Genomic DNA, 25894 nt, shown 5'->3' on the forward strand with positions numbered 1-25894 from the left:
TAATCCTACAATATGTTGTTTACAGGAAACACATTTGAAAAAGAGTGACACATACAGGGTAAAGGTAAAAGGCTGGAGCAGAATATATTATGCTTCAGCTGAAGTAAAAAAAGCAGGGGTAGCAATCCTGATCTCAGACAAAGCAAAAGCAAAAATAGATCTAATCAAAAGAGATAAGGAAGGAAACTACATCCTGCTAAAAGGCACCATAGACAATGAAGTAATATCATTACTAAACATATATGCACCAAATGGTATAGCATCCAAATTCTTAGAGGAGAAGTTCAGGGAGTTACAGGAAGAAATAGACAGCAAAACTATACTAGTGGGGACCTGAACCTCCCCCTCTCTGCACTAGAAATCTAACCACAAAATAAACAAGAAAGAAGTTAAGGAGGTGAATAGAACATTAGAAAAGTTAGGTATGATAGACCTCTGGAGAAAACTGAATGGGGATAGAAAGGAATATACTTTTTTTCTGCAGTACATGGCACATACACAAAAATTGACCATGTACTAGGGCATAAAAACCTCACAATCCAATGCAGAAAGGCAGAAATATTAAATGCATCCTTTTCAGATCATGATGCAATAAAAATTATATGTAATAAAGGGCCATGGAAAGATAGACTAAAAAATAATTGGAAACTAAATAATCTAATCCTAAAAAATGATTGGGTCAAACAACAAATCATAGAAACAATCAATAATTTCATTCAAGAGAATGACAATAATGAGACAACATACCAAAACTTATGGGATGCAGGAAAGCAGTTCTTAGGGGAAGTTTTATATCTCTAAATGCTTACATAAATAAAATAGAAAAAGAGGAGATTAATGAATTGGGCATACAACTAAAAAACTAGAAAAAGAACAAATTAAAAATCCTCAAAATACACTAAATTAGAAATACTGAAAACCAAAGGAAAAATTAATAAAATTGAAATTAAGAAAACTATTGAACTAATAAATAAAACTAAGAGCTGGTTTTATGAAAAAACAATAAAATAGATAAACCTTTGGTCAATTTAATTAAAAAAAAAAGAAGAAAACCAAATTACTAGTATCAAGAATGAAAAGGGTGAAGCTACCACCAAGGAAGAGGAAATTAAAACAATAATTAGGAATTATTTTGCCCAACTATATGCCAATAAATTTGACAATCTTAGTGAAATGGATACATATTTACAAAAATATAAATTGCCCAGATTAACGAAGAGGAAGTAAAATACTTAAATAACCCCATCTCAGAAAAAGAAATTGAACAAGCCATTGATGAACTCCCTAGGAAAAAATCTCCAGGGCCAGATGGATTTACATGAATTCTATCAAACATTTAAAGAACAATTAATTCCAATACTATATAGACTATTTGGGAAAATAGGTGAAGAAGGAGTCTTACCAAATTCTTTTTATGATACAAATATGGTGTTGATACCTAAACCAGGAAGAGTCAAAATAGAGAAAGAAAATTATAGACCAATTTCTCTAATGAATATAGATGCAAAAATTTTAAACAAAAATTAGCAATAGATTACAGCAACTTATCACAAGAATAATACACTATGACCAGGTAGGATTTATACCAGGAATGCAGGGTTGGTTCAATATTAAAAACTATCAGCATCATTGAGCATATCAACACCAAAACCAACAGAAACCACATGATCATCTCAATAGATGCAGAAAAAGCTTTTGAAAATACAACACCCATTCCTATTAAAAACACTAGAAAGCATAGGTATAAATGGAGTCTTCCTTTAAAAATAATAAATAGCATCTATCTAAAACCTTCAGCAAGCATTATATGTAATGGGGACACAGAAGCATTTCCAATAAGATCGGGGTGAAACAAGGATGTCCATTATCACCACGTTATTCAATATTGTACTGGAAACCAGCTTTAGCAATAAGAGAAGAAAAAGAAATTGAAGGCATTAGAATAGGCAAAGAAGAAACAAAGCTATCACTCTTTGCAGATGACATGATGATATACTTAGAGAATCCTAGAGAATCAAGTAAAAAACTACTTGAAATAATAAACAACTTTAGCAAAGTTGCAGGCTATAAAATAAACCCACATAAATCATCAGCATTTCTATATATTACCAACAAAGCCCAACAGCAAGAGATAGAAAGAGAAATCCCATTTAAACTTACTGTAGACATTATAAAATATTTAGGAGTCTCCCTTCCGAAACAAACCCAGGAACTCTATGAACACAATTACAAAACACTTTTCACACAAATAAAATCAGATCTAAATAATTGGAAAAACATCAGTTGCTCATGGGTAGGCCGAGCTAATATAATAAAAATGACAATCCTACCTAAGCTAATTTACTTATTCAGTGCCATACCAAACTACCAAAAATTATTTTATAGAGTTAGAAAAAATAACAAGATTCATTTGGAAGAACAAAAGGTCCAGAATATCAAAGGAACTAATGAAAAGAAATGCAGGGGAAGGTGGCCTAGCAATTCCAGATCTTAAATTGTATTATAAAGCAGCAATCATCAAAACTGCTTGGTACTGGCTAAGAAATAGGGAGGTGGATCAGTGGAATAGGTTAAATATGCAAGACACAGTAGTCAATGACTATAGTAATCTATTATTTAATATACCCAAAGATCCCATAAGAACCCACTCTTTGAAAAAAACTGCTGGGAAAACTGGAAAAGAGTATGGCAGAAACTAGGCATAGACCCAAATCTCACACCATATACCAAAATAAAGTCAAAATGGGTTCATGACTTAGATATAAAGGCTGATACATAAGTAAACTGGGAGAACAAGGAATAGTTTACCTATCAGATCTATGGAGAACAGAAGAATTCATGACCAAACAGGAGATAGAGAACATTATGAAAAGCAAAATGGATAATTTTGATTACATTAAATTGAAAAGTTTTTGCACAAACAAAGCCAATGCAACTAAGATTAGAAGGAAGGTAGAAAATTGGGAAAGAATTTTTACAACCAGTCTCTCTGATAAAGGCCTCATTTCTAAAATATATAGAGAATTAAGACAAATTTATAAGAACACAAGCCATTCCCCAATTGATAAATGGTCAAAGGATATGAACAGACAGTTCTCAGATGAAGAAATTAAAGCCATCTATAGTCATATGAAAAAATGCTCTAAATCATTATTGATTAGAGAAATGCAAATCAAAACAACTCTGAGGTACCACATCACACCTATCAGATTGGCCAACATGACAAAACAGGAAAATGAAAAATGTTGGAGAAAATGTGGGAAAATTGGAACACTAATACATTGTTGATGGAGTTGTAAAATGGTGCAACCATTTTGGAGAACAATTTGAAACTATGCCCAAACGGCTATAAAATACGCATTACCCTTTGACCCAGCAATAGCACTTCTAGGGCTATATCCCAGAGAGATCACACAGATGGGAAAAGGACCCAGATGCACAAAAATATTCATAGCAGCTCTTTTTGTGGTGGCAAAGAATTGGAAATTGAGAGGATGCCTATCAACTGGGGAATGGCTGAATAAGTTGTAGTATATGAATGTAATGGAATGATATTGTGCTATAAGAAATGATGAACAGGCTGACTTCAGAAAAACCTGGAAAGTCTTGTATGGTTTGATGCTGAGTGAAGTGAGCAGAACCAAGAGGACTTTGTACACAATAACAGCCACGTTGTGCAATTACTAATATTGATAAATTTAACCCTACTCAGCAATATAAGGATCTAAGACATTTCGAAAGGCCTTGTGATGGAAAATGCTATCCACAAAGAACTATTGAGTTTAAATGCAGATAGCAGCATACTATTTGCTATTGTTTTCTTCCGTTGTATTCTGTTTCCTCTTTCTGGTGGTTCCTCCTATTGGTTCTAATTCTTACTTCCAACATCACTAATGTGAAAATATGTTTAATAGGAATGTATATGTATAGCCTGTATCAGATTGAGTTCCATCTTTGGGAAGGAGGTGAGAAGGGAGGGGGAGAAAAAAATTAAAACTCAAAAGCTTAGGGAAGTGATTGTTGATAATTCAAAATAAATTAGTGAAAAAAATAATGAAAAAAAACCTAAATCATGACATTCAAAAAAAGATGCTGAAAATAGTTTTTATTGTTAAACATACTTTGATGAATGAGTGCATATGCATTTGAATGAAACAGATGACAAAGCTTGGAAGAAAAGATTATGAAGCACTATTCTTAATTTAGAGAGAAAAAAAGTGACCATAAAGAATAGGGTTGCTCCACAGAAAATGGTGACCAATTAGTTTCTATGACCAGCTACTTTCTACTATAGGAAAGATAGGATGCTGTTTTCTGAGATTGTAAGGGAAGTTAATATATCTATATCTGTATCTGTCTGTCTGTCTGTCTATCTATCTATCTATCTATCTATCTATCTATCTATCTATGTATCTATCATCTGTCTATCTATGATGTATGTCTAACAGCCATTCTTCAATAGATACATGGTCAAAGGAAATGAAGAAACAGTTCTTAAATGAAGAACTGCCAAGTATTCACAACCACATGAAAGAATGTTCCAAATTAAACCAAGAGAAATGTAAATAACAACTCTGAAGTTTTACCTTATACCCTGCAAATTAAAAGTTGGGAAAAATAACAAAAAATGACAATAGTAAAAGTTGGAGGGTTTGTGGGATATGTGGTTATGCACACTAACACATTCTTGGTGGAGCCATGAAATCATTTGACCATTTTGGAAAGTAATTTGTAATTATGTAAATAAAGTGACTACAATGCCCATAATCCATTGAAACAGTAATTATCTTATAAGGTTCATACCCCCAAAGAAGCCAACAGTAAGAAGGAAATCCATATATATGTGTGTGTGTGTGTGTGTGTGTGTGTGTGTGTGTGTGTGTGTGTATGTATATATGTGTATATCTATATATATATGTATGTATATATGTGTATATGTATATATATTCAGCACTTTTTGTTACAGCAAAGAATTGGAAACAAATAAATTCCCATTAATGGGGGAACTAGTAAATAAAGTGTTGTAAATAAATACAATGGAATACTGTTGTCCTATAAGAAATGATGTGTTTGATAAATAGAAAGAAGCATGGAAAGATCTCTGTGAACTGATGCAGAGAGAATTTAAGTAAATCCAAGAAAACAATACATACAGTAACTGTTGTTTTCATTTTTTTTGTCCTTTATTTTCAAAGAGACCAATGACATCAAGGGGTGATGCCTCGGCTTGTGTGTGTATGAATTGGATTTAAGTGAGGCAGAGTTGTAGAAAGTTGTCAGTCTCACTCTGTCTTCCTGAGTTATTGCATCCAGTGAAAGGACAAAAATCTAAAGACCTGGCAATGACCCAGGATGCAGTGGATGACCTTGACATCTTTAATGTCTGACCAAGCTCTAAGCACTTCACAGTGCCTGCCTTAGATGCTTTCATGACCTTTGGAACAAATTGTTCTCATTCACCTGCTCTGCTAGGAAAGTCTTCACATGCTTGAGGTAGACAGCCCCCTAACTCACTGATAGGTTTGAGGTCTATTGATTACTGTCAACCTGGTTTAACCTTTCTGCCAAGACAGTTTACTAGGATGTCATTGCTAATCATGCTACAGCTTCTTTGAGCCACATGTGAAAATTGGGTGAATCAGGTAAATACTAACAGTGAATGAATAGCCCTGAAAAGGACTCAGCAAGCCCTCACACTAGAAGTGCCAGTCCTCCAGGACACCTGAAAGACAGTAACTACAACAATGTAAATGGAAAGAATAACTACACACCAAAAAAATTCAGAATGAATGCAACAAAATTATAAAAGACAAATAAGACTCTAATGAAGAGATATGACAAGCCACCCACCCTTTCATGGAGGTGAGAGGTCCACATATGTCATACATTTAACATGTTTTTGGATTTTATCCAGCATATCAATCAGTTATATTGAATTTTTCTTTCCTTCTAAAAATACTATTTGCTATACGGCATAGTTCTCTGGGAGAAGAATAGAGGTGGATATTTGGGATAACTATGATAATGTAAGAAAAATAAAATATCAATAGAAACTTATTTGAAAGGAAAAAAATGATCCAAAAGACAACAATGGGGGAGATCTAGAATAACAATGACCCTACTGACAACCAAGATTATAGAGAAATCAGAAATGTTGATAAAATGTGGTAGGAGTACCAACTAACTTCCACTGAAATTTAGCCTTATTGCTTAAAATTCCATTTGCTTTTTTACAGCTTTTTAAAACTGTTTTTCTTTATAGTGGAAACTTTGGGATAAGCTGCCATTAAAACTTTAAATCTGGAAGAGGACACTAAGAAATGTAATTTGATGATAGGTATAAAAATATGGTAGGTGTGGGGAGGTGCCACCCACCTTTATGTGGCCACAAATACTTAGCCTGAACCTAAAATAAAATCTAATAATTGTACTTAAGACTAATTAAAATTTCATTTGTATAATTTACAATATAAGTGTTGTGGCAACACAATTGTTACATTTACTTTGTATGTATTCTGTATGTCCTTATATGTGTACATGTTTCCTCCTATAAAATATATAAACCCCTTGAAGGCAGAGATTATTTAATTGTTGTCTTTATATCCCTGGACCTTAGTATATGGTAGGCACTACACAAATAGTTGTTGATTGTTTGAATGAAGTTAACATATCCTTTACTTAGGGAACATGGTCTGCCTATGACACCAAGACATCATAATTCCATTGAGTTAAATGATTATAAATTAGTCTAATTGGTTTGTGATCCAAGTAATAACACCATCAATCAAGTACTAAAATATTTCCTGACCAATCCAAAACAAAAACAAAACCAACATCTTCCACTCGTTCTTGGCTTATTTTTTTTTTTATCAGGTTAGGCATTTCCCTCTCTCCCCCCATACAGATGCACACATCCACTTTGGTACAAGTAAAAATGTGATCCACGATGTCTGAAATAAGAGGCAGTAGATAATGACTATGGGCAATTATTTTGTTAGCACAGTGTCTGGTACATAGTAGGTACTTAATAAATGCTTGTTGTCTGACATAGTGTGTGAAGGGGAACATTGCCTCTATATATTTTAGGCACAAAGAGTATGCCTGCTGGCAACAATAAATGAATAATAATGATTAAGCTCCTTTCCCCTCCCCCCCATTTAACATTCCCCACTGCACACATATACACAATTCCTCTCTTGCTTTTTAAACTCATCAATCCATCTATAATAAATAAATAAAATTTACAAAGGGTTTTATAGCTTGTAACTTGTTTTACATCTATTATCTCATTTGAGCATCACAACAATACAGTGAATTAGGCATTACAGGTGTATTATCCCCTATTTTACAGAGGAGAAAAATGGGACTCAGGTCCTCTGGTCTTTGGCTGACCTCAGCCTCCAGCTAGTTAACATCAGTGGCAAGATTCAAATCCAGGTTCCTCAGACTTAAGGTCCAACACTCTGACAACTGTTCTATGCTGCCTCATAAAGTCCAGATAGTGGTATCCACAGAAAGATTAACTGGATAATCATAATCTCCTTGGGTGAAAAGTACTATTGAACATATCTTGGAAAAAACCTATGAAGACCTATATGAGCTAGTACAAAGTAAAGTGATCAGAACCAGAGTGATCTACATAGTAACAGTAATATTGCAAGGAAAATCAGTCAAGTAAAGTAAATCTAATCCACCCTAATTCCAAAGGACTCATGAAATAAAATGCTCTTTACCTCCAGATTGAGAACTGATGGCCTCAGAGTGCAATTATTTTATTTTTCTTCCTTTTTTTTGGAACGTGGCTAATGTGGATATTTTATATAACTGAATACACACACACCTACATACATGCATAATATACATGTGTATACATATGTACATATTCAGGTGGTGTCCTTCAACAGTAATTGACTTCTTTCATAGGGTATTATCCCTTTTCTGTCACACCCAATGCATCCTTTCTCAAAACAGTTTAAGACAACAGACCTCCTATAGCTCTTAAAGCTTTCTTCTCAATCCACCCCTCCCAACTTTCCTTTAATCCCAAGAATTTTTCCTTCATTCCCAACTAGTGTCATTTCACTGACCTTGTATTAGCTCTTCTGTCTGTCCAGGCTTTGCCAAAAGGGCTAATTTGGGTATTTGAACTCAAACAGAGTCTCTATTGGATCTAATACTCCCCAGCCCTGAGTCTAGAACTTCTAGCTATCTCCCACATTTATCTCGAGCTTTCCCTTATTCTTGTCCTACCATTCTTCAGAATTGATTGGAAAATTCTTTCTGTTTCCTTAGTCTATTTCCAAGCTATTAGCCCTACTAGATCTACTTAATCTTTTTTCCATTCAGTGGTCTAATATGTCCTGATTGGGGTCATTACTTAAATCTCTGTCTCAGGTCAAACAGCATGAAACCAGGGAAACTCATATATATATTCAATTATAAGTCTTCTGTCCCATATTAATGTCAGCATTGCTGTTACAGCATCCTACTTTATCTGCAGACAGTCCTCAAGTCCAAGGAACTCAGCCTTGAAATATTAATAGTTCACCAGCAAGAGGCTCATGATTCTTCCCTGTTCATTAACAATAGGACCTGGTCCTGTCCTCCTCACATTGGTTTCTAACAATAAAGCTTCCTTACACCTTGATGATATAAACAATGTTACAAAATATCATTCAACATCGTGAGTGAAAGAGGCTGATGACTTGTAGAGTATTTAGAAGCACTATGTTTGCAAATCATGAAAATCGTCAAAAAGAGAATTGGCAGGTACTGGATGGGAAAGCACCAAGTGACACCATAAAATTCTGCCAATTTTATAACTAAGATGGAAATGATCATATCTTGATGGAAAATAGTACAAAGATAGCAGTTATTTCAGAATCAGTGGGCTTTTACATCAAGCCATTTTGTATTTAGTTAGAACAAAAGTAAATATCAATTTAGAAGAACAGATAAGAAGCAGATATACCACATGGATTTTTTTTATGTCACTCTGTGATTTCATTGGTGAAAGGAATTCCCAATAGGAAAACTAATATAAACTACCAAGTACTCAATAACATAATCTTAGAGAGTGGCCTGGAAGAGTGAGAGGTTAAGTGATGGCGATGGTCACACAGCCTGTCTCTGCTATATGGAGGAGTTGAACCCAGGCCTTCCTCATTATAAGACTGTTCCTCCATTCACTAAGATGCTTCTTTATTTGATCATGGTAATTCTAATTCAAGCTATTTAATCAAGTTATCCACTTTAAAAATCTGGGAAAGAAATGAAAATAAAGACATTGATTCAGATTATGACTTCCTAGGGTAGTTTGATAAAAAACAGTTACTGTAATAAGAAGGTGGAAGGAGACAGAAATTGGCTTAACCAATATACAATATTACTATATTATGTAATTATTATTATTCTACATAATTATTGTCATCTGTCTACTTAGATATATGAGCCAATAATAGCAATTATACATTCATATATGCACACATATACACATAAATAAGTATCTGCATATCTTTCTATATATTTCTTTGTGTGTGTACATATATTTATGTGTGTAATTACTATATTTGTCCATTTGAGTAGATAGATGTAACTAGAGATATATATTGCCAAACAATTATATAAAACAATGACATATATATATATATATATATATATATATATATATATGTATGTATGTATGTATGTATGTATATACAGATGGACAGAAAACAGCAATTGATATTTGTCTAGTGCCTTAAGGTTTGTAGAATATTTTTCATATAGAGTATTCCCTTTGAACTTTACAGTCACTATGAAAAGTAGATATTAGAGTATAATTATCCCCATTCTGTATATGAGGGGACAGGCTCAGAAAAGTTATCTGCCTTGCTTGTGAACTATCACAAGCAGGATTCCAAATCAGGTCTTCCTGATTCTAGGCCCATCACTCCAGCCCCTCTTAAGAATACACTTATTCCCATCATTTTAGTCTAACTCCTTACTTTCCTTCAAAGCCCAATTCAAATGCTGTCTTTTGTAGGGATCCCCTCCTGAGTTGGGTCAAGTAAAAATGATATCTCTCTCCTTCAATTTCTTATGGTATTTTTCCTATACCTCCTTTACCCCATCACATTCTACTTTAAATCATCATATTTATTATATTTATTATACATTTGTTATATCTGTTAAATTGTGATATTTGACTACAAGTTCCTTAAGGGTAAGAACTGTCATTTTCCCATTTTTCTAATCCTAGTGCCTCTCAGACTACTTTAAAGTCTCAAATAATGTTTGTTGAATGAATTGATGAATGTTAGAAAAATCGCACCTTTCTTAGCACATTATCTAAATTAACTTTGAGGCTAAAGCTGAACATGAGGTGAGGAGAAATACATGAGTCAAGAGTTTCAGATCTTTATTCTCTTTCCCTTGACCTCATTACAAAATGTCTCACTATTCTGTCTCCAGTATTTGCTTTTTTTTCTTCTTTCTCTCCCTTGCAATTTCCATCATGCACAGTCCCACTCAACCCCATGCATGACTTTAGGTAGAACCTACCATGTAATCTTTTAAATGGGAGAGACTAGGGGAGGGGAAAATATTCCACACCTATAATTCTTGTTAGTCATTATAAGACCAAATAAAATTGTATATATCTTTCTCATCTCTTAAAATAATTTGAAATAAAATTATTTCAAAAATTTTTATATTATATTGCAGTATTACTGGAAAACTTGTTTTTGAAATTGGGAAAAATGTACCATGATGAATGTATAGTTCTCCTAAATAAGAGGGAAAAAAAGAAAGAAGGAAAATCTGTAGGTGGGCCAAAAAAATTGTGATTCTGTTGTACCAAGATGAACAATTTGCAATGTTAAAATCTGTCATTAGAAATGCCAACATTTCTGAACGTGTTTGTTGTCAAGTTTACCACACATGACTCTCCCCAGCTTTCTCCTATTTCTCTTTTCTTTTTACTCATCATTAAAAAGTAGACATCCTGAGTGCTTTTGAAATTACATAAGGGATATCTCCAGCTATGTTTAGAAAATAGGCTTAGAGCCATAAAATTCAAAACTTAGATTGCAAAGCTCTATTTGGTTCTGTCACCAACATTCTGATTCTCATTCAAGACTTTTCACTCTTCTGTTCACAAGTTTGATCATAGTTTGGCTATGCACATGTAGTCACATGGCTCTTGGGGCTGATAGTGATTGCAAAGAGGTTTTAGAGTAACCACAATGATGCAAGTACCACTGGATTAGAGAAAACAGGCAATCAACCAATCAATGGACTAATATTAAGTACTTACTCTGTAACTGTAATTCTGCTAAGCTCTTACTAAGTGTTCTTTTTATTAAAAAAAATGAGGAAGACCCTCATGGCACATGGTTAAGAAAAGAAAATACTATAGTATTTTAGGCCATAGTAAGGAAAAAAAGTTTCAAATAAATACACAACAACAGAACTTATTCTGGTCTCTAGGGGAGATTTCAATGAGTCAAAACAAACCAGGCATCTACTACCTACAATGATGAAAAGAATAATTTAAAACCTTTTAAAGTAACAGTCTTATTAGACATATCCACAGCTTATAGGTGCTTTTCTGAGAAGTATCCAATGTGAAAATTCACTTCTTTTTCAAATTGTAGCTTTATAAGCAAAAGCAGAAGTGATTTAAAAAAAATACTGTAATATTTATTACATCAGATTAGGTGCCTGAGAGTGAAACTGCATCTAGATAACTGGCTCAGTGTCAAAATAATAAACATGTCAAGAAATGAAAGTCTCCTTAAAAACAAAATTAAGATGGGAATGGAAACGTCAGGCTTGGGGTACACAAGTTCTCAAATCAATTATCTCAAATGCATTTTCCTGATGTGAATTTATTTGCTATATTTATTTGCAAGAATTGTTTAGTTCCCATAAAACCCTTGGCTCCTAGCACAGCACCTTGGGCTGTTCTTTTCATCTTGTTCTGCTGTGAGATCTTTGTAACAGCCACATGAGATAAGTAGCAGACAAACAAGGGTCCTAGATGTCAGAGCCCAATAGGACTCAATGCTTGTAGCCCTTTAGAGAGGAGAGCTTAAAATACAGCTATAGAGAGCTATAATAAGAGTTGAAATAAGGCTCGTGGCATTTGAACATTACAGTCATTTTTGTATATGAGTTGAAATTATTATTAATTATTATAATCACCTCTAGGAAGCATTCTGTATAGCTAGTTAAAGGTATGTTCCATTGTGTAGCTAAATGCCATCTGAGTGTTATGCCGGCTTGTTACACATGGTTGGGAATGATTATAATTTCTATAAAAGGAGTGGACATTTAATTATAAAAAAAAGATATTTGGATTGACCAGTATGAGAACAGGAGAAGTGGCAATCACAATAAGCCTCAGTCTAGATCATATAACTTTAATGATGATCCTGCATTTTTTAATTAAATAAGAATTACATGACATTTTTCTGCTTAAGGAAACACTCTCATCAAAGCTTCACGTACATCCTCCACCACATCTTTGTAAGGCACCCCAAGTGCCCACCACAGGCACCTTGGAGGTGTTTAAGAATTAAGTGCAGGGATATGACTCGCAGGCTGAAGGCGGAATAAGCCTGAAGGAGATAAATGTAAAGATCTGCACATTCTTTGAGCTTGTCGTTATCTTTTGCAAACATTATTCCTGGGGAGGCTTAAACAAGGAAGAGGCAGGCTTTATCTGACCAGATGTCTCTTCTTTGAGAATTGTCTTTCTTTCTTTTTCTTTGATTGGGCCTTTTTTCTATTAGATTAGAAACTCTTCAAAGCAGGAGCTATGTCTAATATCAAGATGACATGAGACTCTAGGACTTTATTGACATTCAAAGCAATCTTTTAAAAAGGGTATGAAAGAGCAGGGATTGACCAGGAACATGTAGGGGCTTTGTGAGTTGTTTGCAGAGCACCTCTGATGAAGGCTTGTGGAATCTTTTCCAGGGCTGCTCACCCAACTCTCACCTGTGGCTCCAAGAAGCTGAAGCATGTGCAGTGGCCATGCCCTGATAAAACCATCTCAACAAATGAGCTGAACCACGTTGAGGTTAACCTACAGACCTCAAACCTGTTGGTAAATTGGGAGATGTCTATCCCAAGCATGTGAAGACTTACCTCAGAGGAATGGGAAAAAAAAATTGTTTCAACAGACATGAAGACAACTGAAGCAGGTGTTGTGGAGTTCTTAGAGCTTGGTCAGACACTGAAAATGTCATGGTCATCCACTATATCCTGGACCATCACCAGTCATCTTGTCCTTTGTCCTGCCACTAGACTTCAATGACTCTGAAAGAGAGAGTGAGGCTGACAACTTCATGAAACTCTGCCTCACTTAAATCCAGTTCATGTACAAATTAAGACATCACAAAGTGATATCATTGGTTGTCTTTGACAGTGAAGGATGATCAACTACAAAATGGGGAGAAGAGCTAAGATGGCAGAGTAAAACAGGGGCTCATCTGAGTTCTCCTAAATTTACCTCAAAACAATTTAAAAATAATGCCTTAAATTGAATTCTGGAATGACAGAACCAATAAAAGATTGGGTAAAACAATTTTTCCAACCTGAGATAACTTAGAAGGTCAGCAGGAAAGGTTTATCTCACAGGGGCCTGGAGTACAGTAGAACATAAGCTACTCTGGGCAAACCAGGAGCAGGCCATAGAGACAGCTGAATCAGTAGCTTCACCAGATGCACAAAGCTCTCAGCCCACAGATACTAAAGGGTCAGACACCTTGTCAGAAGGAATCTACCTTGGAAGAACTAAAAGATTACAGACCTCTAGAACTAGCTCTGAAAATGGAAGCATGAAAAACCTGAAGATTAGGACTGTGCCCCCTTCAACCCAAAAACAGAGTGCAACTTTAATATAATATTAAAAGTCATGAAATAGGATAGAAAAATGAACAAACAACAAAAAAGAACGTATCCATAGAAAGTTACTATGGTAACAGGGAAGATTAATAAACAATTTCAGAAGATAATAAAGTCAAAACAGCTATGTGTAAAATTCAAAGAAAATTGTGGATTGGTCACAGGCTTCCAAAATTCTTGAAAGACCTCAAAAAGGATTTTAAAAATCAAATAAGGACTTCCACTTCCTGGAGCCAAGATGGCAGAATAAAAAGGTAGTCACTTTCACCCTGTCCTATAAACCTCTGAAGACCCAGAAAATATCACCCCAGGAAAAAAAAACCCTGGAACAGCTGAATTAGAAGAAAGACAGGGAACAGCAGTGCAGCAGCCCAGCAAATGGGTCTCCCAGTGCCTCCACAAAAATAAGGGAAGCAGCAGTACAAAGGGCCCCAGGCAGATAAGCACCCTGCAGCACCCATCTAAAAGGAGCTGAAGAAAACTAAAGGAAAGGAAAATCAGGCAACCTAGAATTGCCTGAAAGTTCCAGCCTTGCTGATTCCAGCCCAACATGAGGTAAGCTGCAAAAACCCTACAGCCTCCAATTGTCAACATAAGAGGCCCCAGAACACAAAGCCAGTGACCAAGACCTAGGCTCCCAACACAAGAAGCTTGGGTCAGTGCCCTCTGTTCCCCAGCAGGAGAGCTCATTCTCTTTAAGGGCCAGGGAATAAAGAAAGCATGAGTAAAAAGAAACGTACCATAGATTCATATTATGAGAAGAGTGAAGATCAAGACAGAAATTCTGAAGAGGACAACATTGTCAACAAACCCACATCTGTAGCATCAAAAGGGAATATGAACTGGTCTGAAGCCCAAAAAGCCTTCTTAGAAGAGCTCAAGAAGGATTTTAAAAGTCTAATGAGAGAGGTAGAAGAGTCCTTAAAAAATACAATTGGCCAATTGGAAAAAAATACACTGAAGAAAACAAGTCCCTAAAAAACACAATTGGCAAACTGGAAAAAAAGTACACTGAAGAAAACAAATCCCTTAAAAATACAATTGGCCAATTGGAGAAGGAAGTACAAAAACTAACAGAAGAAAACAATCTGTTAAAAACTAGAATTGGACAAATGGAAACTAATGACTCTATGAGAGAGCAAGAATCAGTCAAACAGAAACAAAAAAATGAAAAAATAGATGAAAACATAAAATACCTCATCGGTAAAACAACTGACCTGGAAAATCAATCCAGGAGAGACAATTTAAAAATCATGTGGACTACCTGAAAATCATGATGAAAAAAAGAGCCTGGACAGTATCTTTCAGGAAATCATAAAGGAAAACTGCCCAGAAGTCCTAGAACCAGAAGGTAAAATAACCATAGAAAGAATACAGTGCTCACCACCTGAAAGAGATCCCAAATTGACAATGCCAAGGAATACAGTAGCAAAATTCCAAACTTACCAGATGAAAGAGAAGGTGCTGCAAGCAGTCAGAAAGAAAATTTAAATATCATGGAACCACAGTCAGGATTACACAGGGCTTTGCAGCTTCTACATTAAAAGACCGCAGAGTGTGGAACATGGTATTCCAAAAGGCAAAGGAACTGGGATTGCAGCCAAGGATCAACTACCCTGCAAAAATGAGCATGATTTTTCAAGGGAGGAGATGGATATTCAATGAAATAGGGGACTTCCAAACCTTCCTGATAAAAAGACCAGAGCTCAACAAAAAATTTGATCTTCAAGTACAAGATTCAAGAAAGACATAAAAAGGTAAATGGGACAGAAAGATACAAAATGTTGTTAATAAGGGCAGACTGTTTACATCCCTACAAGGGAAGATGACACTTGCAACTCTTGAGAACTGTATTGTTATTACACCATGTTAAAGGAGTATATATAAAGGGGGTGGATATTAGTTGACTTTGATGTAATGATAAAAAAAATCTAATCAAGTGGGTTAAATGGATCCAAGTAAGTGGATTAGTCTGATCTTAGAAAATGTACTGAGAAAGGAGGAGGCAGACAAGGGTAAATTACATTAGAAGAAGACAGAAAATCATATTACAGCAGAGGGAAAGAAGGGAGGGGGTGAGGATTGTTTGAACCTTACTCACATCAGATTTGGCTGAAGGGAAAAATATAATCAGTTAGGTATAGATATCTAACTTGTCCTATAGGCAGTAGGAGGGAAAAGGGGAAAGAAAAGGGAGGGGGGATGGAAGGGAGGGAAGAAGTAGTAAAGGCAAAGGGGAGGAAAAGGGAAAGGGATAATAGAAGGGAGGAGATACTGAAGGAGGCAGTGGTCTAAAGCAAAACAGCAGTGGAGGGGAAGGAGAAAGGAGAAAGAAAAGAATAAACAGGGGATAAAAGGATGGAGAGAAAGACACAAATAGTAATCATAACTCTGAATGTGAATTTTTTTCTCTTCTGTTGAGTTTTGTTTCCTCTTTCTGATGGTTCCTCCTATTGGTTTTAATTTTTACTTACAACTTCACTAATGTGAAAATATGTTTAATAGTAATGTAAATGTATAGCCCATATCAGATTGTGCACCATCTTGGGGAGGGTGGTGGGAATGAAGGGGGAGAAAAATTTTAAACTCAAAAGCATATGGAAGTGAGTGTTGACAAATCAAAATAAATTAATAAAGAAAATTAAAAATCAAAAGAAAGAGGTAGAGGATAAAATGAAAAAGAAAGTATAAAAATCACTGAAGAAGATAATTACTTAAAATTAGAACTGAGCAAGTGAAAACTAATGATTCCATGCAACATCAAAAAGTGATAAAAAAAATCAAAAGAATAAAAAAAACAACAGAGGAAAATGTGAAATATGTCATTGGAAAAACAACTGATGTGGAAAATAAATTAAGGAGATTTAATTTAAGAGTTATTAGATTACCTAAACACCATAATTAAAAAAGATCCTTGCCATCGTATTTCAAGAAAATTATCGAGGAAAACTGTCCTAATGTCCTAGAACCAGAGGGTAAAATATTAATTGAAGTAATCAACTGATCACCTCCTGAAAGTGATTCCAAAATGAAAACTCCCGGTAATATTATAACCATATTACAGAGTTCCTAGGTCAAGAAGAAAATAATACAAGCAATCAGAAAGAAACAATTCAAATATCATGGAACCAAAGTCAGTATAACACAAGTTTCAGCAGCTTCTACATTAAAGGATGGGGGGACTTGGAATGTAATATTCTGGAAGGCAAAGGAGCCAGAATTAGAACCAAGAATCAGGTATACAGCAAAACTGTATAATCCTTCAGAGATTAACAAGATAGAGTACTTTAAATCATTCCTCATGAAAAGAGCAGAGCCAAATATAAAATCTGACATTCAAGCAGAAGACTCAAGAGGAGCATAAAAAGGTAAACATGAAATAGAAATTATAAGAGATTCAATAAGATTAAACTGTTTTCATTCCTACATTGAAAGATTATACTTGTAGCAAAACTTTATTATTAGGAAGGAGTTAGAAGGAGTATATATAGATAGATACCATATGTCTTAGTTGAAAATGATGAGATGATTTCAAAAAATAAAATTAAGGTGTAAGAAAGAAGTATGCACTGGGAAAAGTGGGAAGGGATGAGTATCATGGAGTAAATTTTCTCACATAAAAGAGGTACAAAAGGAAGAACTTTTACAGTGGTGCAGAAGACTAGGGTGGGGGGGATGATGGGTCATACCTGAATCTCACTCTCATTGGAATTGGCTCAAGCAGGGAATAACATACCTACTCAATTGGGCACAGAAATCAATCTAGCCCTACAGGGAAGTAGGAAGGGAAAAGGATAAGAAAAGGTAAAATGATGATATAAGGGAGGGCTGACTGGGGAGACTAGTCAGAAGCAAAACAGATATTTGAGGAGAGCAAATGCTGAGAGAAGAAAGAATGATAATCAGGGTAAAATGGGATGGAGGGGAATGCTCAGTAATAATAACTCTGAATGTGAATGAAATAAATTTACTCATAAAACAGAAGTGGAGAAAGAGTAGATTAAAAACCAGATTCTGACAATATATTGTTTACAAGAAACACACTTGAAGACACAGAGTAAAGATATGGGGACAAAGCAAGATCAAATCAATTCTTCAGATGATGTAAAAAAAAAACAAGGTTAGCAATCATGATTGCAGACAAATAAAAAACAAAAATAGATATAATTAAAAGAGATAAGCAGGGAACCTACAGTTTGCTAAAAGGTACCGTAGACAATGAAGTAATAACGCTACTAAACATATATGCATGGAATGGTATAACATCCGAATTCTTTTGCTTTTTTCTTTTCTTAAAAATATTACTTATTTACTTTTTAGAATTTTTGGTGGAATTGTAAAATTATCCAACCATTTTGGAGAGTAAACTGGAATTATGCCCAAAGAGTTATTAAACTATGTATACCCTTTGATCCAGCAAAATTTGGTACATTTCCAAAGATGATTAGGGAAAAAGAAAAAGAAACTATGTTATCTAAAATGTTTATAGGAACTCTCTTTGAGGTGGCAAAGAAATTTGCAAGAATTTTACAGGAAAATTGCAGGGATGCCCATCAATTTGGGAATAGCTGAACAAGGTGTGGTATATGTTTGTGATGCCATACTACCATGCTATAAGAAATGATGAGCTCAATGACTTTAGAAATACTTGCCCAAAATTATGAAGAGTGAAATGAGCAGAACTGAGAAAATATTGTATACAGTAACAGCAAGATTGTTTTAAAATGACTTTGAGGCCACCAGCAGAAGCAGCAGCCTCTGTGGCCAGGGTCACCACCACCGTGGGCCCCCCTCCCCCCTTGCTGAGCACCTGCCATGCCCAACATCATGAGTTCAGCCCAGCTCGCACCAGAACCTATCCCAGAAAGTGCCGGACAGGTTGGTGCTGGATCTGGCCAAGGTGGTCACCAAGAAATTCAGTAACCAGGAGACCAGTGTAGAAATTGGTGCATGTGTGAGAGGAGAAGATGTATACATCATCCAGAGTGGCTGTGGAGAAATTAATGGAAACTTGATGGAACTTCTAATTATGATAAATGCTTGGAAAAATTGCATCATTATCCAGGGTAACTGCAGTGATCCCATGTTTTCCACATGCCCAACAAGATAAAAAAGACAAGAGTCATGCTCCAATTTCTGCAAAACTTGTGACCAATATGCTTTCAGTGGCTGGGGCTGATCATATCATTACAATGGATCTCCATGCTTCTCAGATACAGGGGTTCTTTGATATTCCAGTGGATAACTTGGATGCAGAACCTGCAGTCTTTTTTTTTTTCTTTGCTAGGCAATGGGGTCAAGTCACACAACTAGTAAGTGTTATGTGTCTGAGGCCAGATTTGAACTCAGGTCCTCCCAAATCCAGGGCCGGTGCACTACCCAGCTGCCCCCAGAACCTGCAGTCTTGCAGTAGATTTGAGAAAATATTGCAGAATGGAGGAGTTGTATCACTGTGTCCCCAGATGCTGGTGGAGCCAAAACAGTGACATAAATTGCTGACAGACTGAATGTGGAGTTTGCTTTGATTCAGAAAGAAAGAAAAAAGGCAAATAAAGTAGACAGGATGGTTTTGGCCAGCGATGTGAAGGATTGTGTAGTCATCCTCATGTATGACATGGCTGATACATGTGGCACAATATCCCATGCTGCAGATAAGTTACTTCCTGCTGGAGCCACCAAAGTTTATGCTATTCTTACTCAAGTAATCTTCTCTGGACCAACTATTTCCAGGATTAATAATGTTGCATTTGAGGCCATGGTAGTCACAAATACAATTCCATAAGAGGACAAAATGAAGCACTGCTCTAAAATCCAAGTTACTGACATTTCAATGATATTGGCTGAAGCAATATGGAGAACGCACAATGGTGAATCTGTGTCTTACCTGTTCAGTCATGTTCCACAATAACTCCAGATCACGGCTTTCCATGTAGGCTGTGTACAACTAGTCTGTTTTTCTCTTAATTTTTTTTTTGTTGGGACTCCACAGTAAGATAATTAATGTGTATTAAAGCTTCAGTTGTTTGTGCTTTAAAAAAAATAAAATGACTTTGAGTGAATAAGTTATTTTGTCTGCTATAAATACCCAAATTAACTCTTAAGGACATATGAAAAATTATTCTCTGCATCCAGAGAAAGAATTGATATTGTCTGAATACAGACTGAAAAATTCTCTGTCTCTGTCTCTCTGTCTCTGTCTCTCTGTCTCTGTCTCTGTCTCAGTCTCTCTCTCTCTCTTTCCCTTCCTCCACCCCTTTCTCCTTCTCTCTCTCTCCCCTTTTATGTTTGGGTATATTTGTACAAAATGACTAAAGGATTTACTTGATTTCACATGTATAATCTATATCAGATTGCTTGTTAACTCAGGGTGAAGAGAAAGGAGAAAGAATAAAATTTATCCTTCAAAACTTTTTAAAATGTTGAAAAAAGCGTTTTAATATGTAATTAGGAAAAATAGACTATTATCTAAAAAAAATAGGCAAAGGAGTCCTACCAAATTCCTTTTATGACACATGAAATACTGATAACTAATCCAGGAAGAGAAAAACAGAAAAAAATATAGACCAATATCCCTAATGAATATTATGCAAAAATTTTAAATACAGTACTAGTAGGGAGGTAACAGGGATATGTTATATGAGTTATAGACTATGAGCAAATTGAATTTATACCAGGAATGCATGGCTGTTTCAATATAGGAAAACTATCAGCATAATTAACCATATTAATAACAAATATAACAAAAATCATATGATTATCTCTATAGATACAAAAAAGCTTTTGACAAAATACAACACTCATTCCTATGAAAACAGGAGGAAGCATTGAAATTAATGGAGTTTTCCTTACAATGATAAGTAATATCTATCAATAGAAATCAGCAAGCATTATTTGTAATGAGGATAAGCTAGAATCCTTCCCAATAAGATCAGGGGTGGAGCAAAGATGCTCATTATCATCACTATCATTCAGTATGGTACTAGAAATATTAGCTATAGCAATAAGAGAAGAAAAAGAAATTGAACTAATTAAAATAGGCAATGAGGAAAATAACACTATCATTCTTTGTAAATTCTATTGTAAATATACATAGAGAATCAACTACAAAACTACTTGAAATAGTTAACAACTTTAGTAAAGTTGCAGAATATAAAATAAACCCATATAAATCATCACCATTTCTATATATTACCAGCAGGAAGAAATAGAAAATGAAATTCCATTTAAAGTAACTAATAGACAATATAATATACTTGGGAGTCTACCATCCAAGACAAATTCAGGCACTATATGAACACAATTACAAAATACTTTTTCACACAACTAAAGTTAGATCTAAACAATTAAAAATACTATTTGCTTATGCAAAGAAGGAACCAACATAATGAAAATGAAAATTCTACTTCAATTGGTTTACTTATTCAGTGCCATACAATCAAACTACCAAAAATATTTTATAGAGCTAGAAAAAACAACAACAACAAAATTCATTTGGGAGAGCAAAAGGTCAAGAATATCAGGGGAATCAATGAAAAACACGTGAAGGATGGTGGTTTAGCAGTACCAGATCTCAACCTATGCTATAAAGTAATAATCATTAAAACAATCTGGTACTGGCTAAGAAATAGAGTGGTGGATCCAAGGAATAGATTAGGTACATGACACACAGTAATAAATGAATATAGTAATCTAATATTTGATAAATGCAAAGAGCAAAGCTTTGGGGACAAGAAGTCACTATTTGACAAAAATTGCCTGGAAAGCTGAAATAAAATTTGGCAAAAACTAAGTAAAGACCAAAATCTCACACAAGATAAGGTCAAAATGGTTATATGATTTAAACATAAACAGTGATATCCTAAGCAAATTAGGGGAGTATTTTACCTGTCAGATTTATAGATAAGGAAATAATTTATAACCAAACAAAAGATAAATAGCATTTAAGGATGTAAAATGGATTAATGACATCAAATTTAAAAGATGTTGCACAAAGAAAATCAACACAGCCAATATTAGAAAAGAAGCAGGAAACTGAGAAAAATACAGTAAAGGGTCATTTCTCAAATATATAGATAACCATGTAAAAATTGTAAGAATACAAATATTATCCAATTCATAAATGGTCAAAATATATGAACAGGAAGTTTTCAAAGAAAGCAAAGATATCTATATTCATATGAATAAAATACTCTAAATCACTACTGATTGGAGAAATGCAAATTAAAGCAACTCTCAGGTACCACCTCACACCTATCAGATTAGGTAATATGACAGAAAAGGAAAATGACAAATGTTAGAAGGGACGTGGGAAAAAGAGAACACTGATACACTTTTTTTTTGAGTTGTGAACTGATCTAACTTTCTGGAGAATAATTTGGAAACATGCCCAAAGCACCATAAACTGTCCATACCCTTTGACTCAGCAATACCACTAACAGATCTATATCACAAAGAGATCAAAGCAAAAAGGAGAAGACTTATATACCAAAATATTTATAATAGCTATCTTTGTGGTGGCAAAGAATTAGAAATTGAAGAGATGCCCATGAATTGGGGAATGGCTGAATAAATTGTGGTATATTGTGACCAGATACTATTGTACTAAAAGGAATGGCCAGCAGAATGCCTTCAGAAAAACCTGGGAAGACTTACATGATGTTATGCAAAATGAAATGAAAAGAACCAAAGAGAACCTTAACACAGTAAAAGCAATATTGTAAGGCTGATTAACTGTGAATGACTTAGCTATTCTCCTCAATATAATGATCTAAAATTATTCCAAAGGTCTCATGAAAAATGCTATCCATATACAGAGAAAAAACTGATGAAGTCTGCCTGCAAATTATATCCTTTTTAAACTTTACTATTCGTGTTTTTTCTTCCTACTACATTTTCTTTTGCAACATGGCTAATATGGAAAAGTTTTGCATGACTACACATCTATAACCTATATCAAATCAATTGCTCTCTCAATGAGGTGGAGAAGAGGGAGTGAATTTGGAATTCAAAGCCAAAATAAACTTTAGAACTTAAAATATTTTACACAAAGATGCTCATTATCAGCACTATCATTCAATATGGTACTAGAAATATTAGCTATAGCAATAAGAGAACTAGAAAAAATGAAATATTAAAAGAATTTTAAACAAATAATTTTAAAATGCAGAGAAAAAATAAAAGGAGTATAAAATTAAAAAAAGAAAACTGCTTCTTCTTGATGGTAACATGTGAAAATCAACTGAACATAATTATTAGTTTGCCATGGTGTCAGGGCATGCCAAATTATTAAATAGCTAGGACTGTAAATTACAACAACAATAATCATAATGACATTAGAAGTATCAATAATAGTATTAATAATTCACTCTTTGCCCCAAAATTTTCTTGGTCATGAATGAAGAGGCATCAAACAAAGGAATACAAGTCAGAACAATATACATAGTGTTATATGTTCCCTGATATTGCTATGCTAGCAGTGAAAGCCTAATAGGAATCCTAAAACAGGGCACAATTAATGTGAGCTTTGTCAATATCACTGATTGGATGATTAGCACATCTGGTGTGGTGTAACAACAAGACACACACACACACACATGTATGTATGTGAAATATGGGGAAGAGATGAAATTAATTATGGGATTGCTCCATTCTAAAATTCAATGATGATCATCATCATAATAAAGACAGGAAAATAAGTAATGTTTCTTCAAGTTCTGCCACCATGCTAATAGAAGATAAGCTAGAAAAAGTCAGAAATACTAGTAATCTAACTTCTGAATATGCTGTCCTGCAGCTGAGGCAATTTTGAAACAGGGGATAGGGTAATGGGCCTGATATAGGAAAGATGACTTCAAATGCAGCCACAGATACTCACTAGTAGTGTTACCTTAGCAAGTCGTTTAAGTTCTGTCTGCTTCAGTTTCTTCAACTGTAAGATTAGGATAATAATAGCACCTTTCTCAGAGAGTTGTTATCAAGACCAAATGAGACAATATTTATAAGGTGCTTAGCACAGTGTCTGGAATATAGTAGGCACATATAAACACTAAACATCATTATTCTTATACACTAACCACCAGAATGGTCAAATCACAAAAAAGCGCAAATGAAATATATTGAAGAGCTGAATGCTTTTATTATTTGTTAACATTACATCATAACTTATTAGAAACAGATCTTGTCTGCTATAGGCAAAGCATTTATATTGCTTTTTTGTTAATGATATCCTCTGCTTTATTGAACAGAAATGTATTATAGTTTAATCCCAGGCAAGTGGAAGAAATGATTTCATTTCTAATTTTTTTTTTTCAGTTTCCAATGAAAGAACATCAGAAATTCAGTTACTTAAATTTAAAGAGGTAAGAGTACAAGAACACCAATATAATAAATACCTACACCTAATAAAAACTCCAGAAATGTTATCTAATAAATGAAACAGGTGGGTGGGAAATGACAATCTCTTGAATTACTTGGAAAAAAAAAATAAATGGAGGAGTAAAAGCAGTGACTTACTTGAGCTCTCCCCCAAACCTCTCCAAAAATATATCTGTAAAAATGACTCTAAACTAATTCTATAGCAGGAGAACCCACAAAAAGACAGAGAAAAATGAATTTTCAGTCCAAGACAACCTGTATGGCTGATAGAAAAGGTCTGTTGTGCTGGGCTAGGAGAGGAGCACAGTTCAGCGTGAACTTGGAGCAGGCCTCAGGGGACTGAATCATGGGCAGCTGTGGTGGTTTCCAGACTTCTCAACCCCAAAATACCAAAGACAACTTAGAAGGTCAGTAGGAAAGTTCTATCAGACCTTAGTGAGAGAGGAGCATGGTTTGGCCCCAGCCCTGATGCAGCCCCAGGGTCGTTGCTTCCCGAGCTCTCAGCCCACAGATGGTGAGGGGATCGAGCTGCTGATCAGATGGGGATTGCAGGGACCTCTCTGCTGGTTTTGATCTCTTCCTTTGCCCATGCTTGCATCTGGGTTGCAGTCCTGGGTGGCAGTCCTGTGGCAAGGAGGAGGGCTGGTGCAGTGAAGCTTGGAGAAGTGGTGAAGAGAGAATTCTCCTCAAGGTTCCAAAACAAAGAAGAGTGCTTGTGGTCACTCACAGACTACAGCACAGGCCAGGAAAGAAGTAAACACTTCTCTTTTGATCATACCATTTTAGAAGAATTGAAAATGTACAGTTGCCTAGAAGTATCTCTAAAAACAGCTGCATAAAACCCTGAAGTTTGAGAAAGTACACCCTCTACACTGGAAACAGATTCCTACCTCAACAAAGAGTTTAAAAGTCAAGTAATTGGCTGGGAACATGAGCGAAAATCAGAAAAAAAAAACCCTCAGAATATAGAATCTTATTTTGGTGACAAAGAAGATCAAAACATACAACCAGAAGACAACAAAGGCAAAGCTCCTAAATCCAAAGCCTCCAAGAAAAATATGAATTTGTGTCAGGCCATGGAAGAGCTCCAAAAAGATTTTGAAAAACTAGTAAGAGAAGTAGATGAAAAATTTGGAAGAGAAATGAGAGTGATGCAAGAGAATCATGAAAAAACGAGTCAACAGCTTGCTAAAGGAGAACCAGAACAGCACTGAAGAAAATAACACCTTAAAAATAACCTAACCCAAATGGCAAAAGATGTACAAAAAGACAATGAGGAGAAAAATGCCTTAAAAAGGAGAGTTGTTCAAGTGGAAAAGGAGGTCCAAAAGTTCACTGAAGAAAAGAATTCCTTAAAAATTAGAATCAGGCAAGGGGAAACTCATGCCTCCACAAAACATCAAGAAGCAGTAGAACAAAACCAAAAGAATTAAAAAAAATAGAAGGCAATGTGAAATATTTCTTTGGGAGAAAAAAAACTGAGCTGGAAAATATATCCAGGAGAGATAATTTAAAAATTATTAGACTACCTAAAAGCCATGATCAAAAAAAGAGCCTAGACATCATCTTTCAAGAAACTATAAAGGAAAACTGTCCTGATATTCTAGAACCATAGGGTAAAATAGAA

At 35.0% G+C, this 25894-nt stretch overlaps 1 pseudogene; it reads left to right on the top strand.

Annotated features, from left to right (window-relative positions):
* The first annotated feature begins 19456 nt into the window (after positions 1 to 19456).
* On the top strand, positions 19457 to 19801 carry LOC110216192 (ribose-phosphate pyrophosphokinase 2 pseudogene; annotated as a pseudogene).
* The last annotated feature ends 6093 nt before the right edge of the window (positions 19802 to 25894 follow it).

The sequence above is a fragment of the Phascolarctos cinereus genome, unplaced genomic scaffold (assembly GCF_003287225.1).
Source record: "Phascolarctos cinereus isolate Bilbo 61053 unplaced genomic scaffold, phaCin_HiC Scaffold_4;HRSCAF=312, whole genome shotgun sequence".
In the NCBI taxonomy this organism is placed as follows: domain Eukaryota; kingdom Metazoa; phylum Chordata; class Mammalia; order Diprotodontia; family Phascolarctidae; genus Phascolarctos; species Phascolarctos cinereus.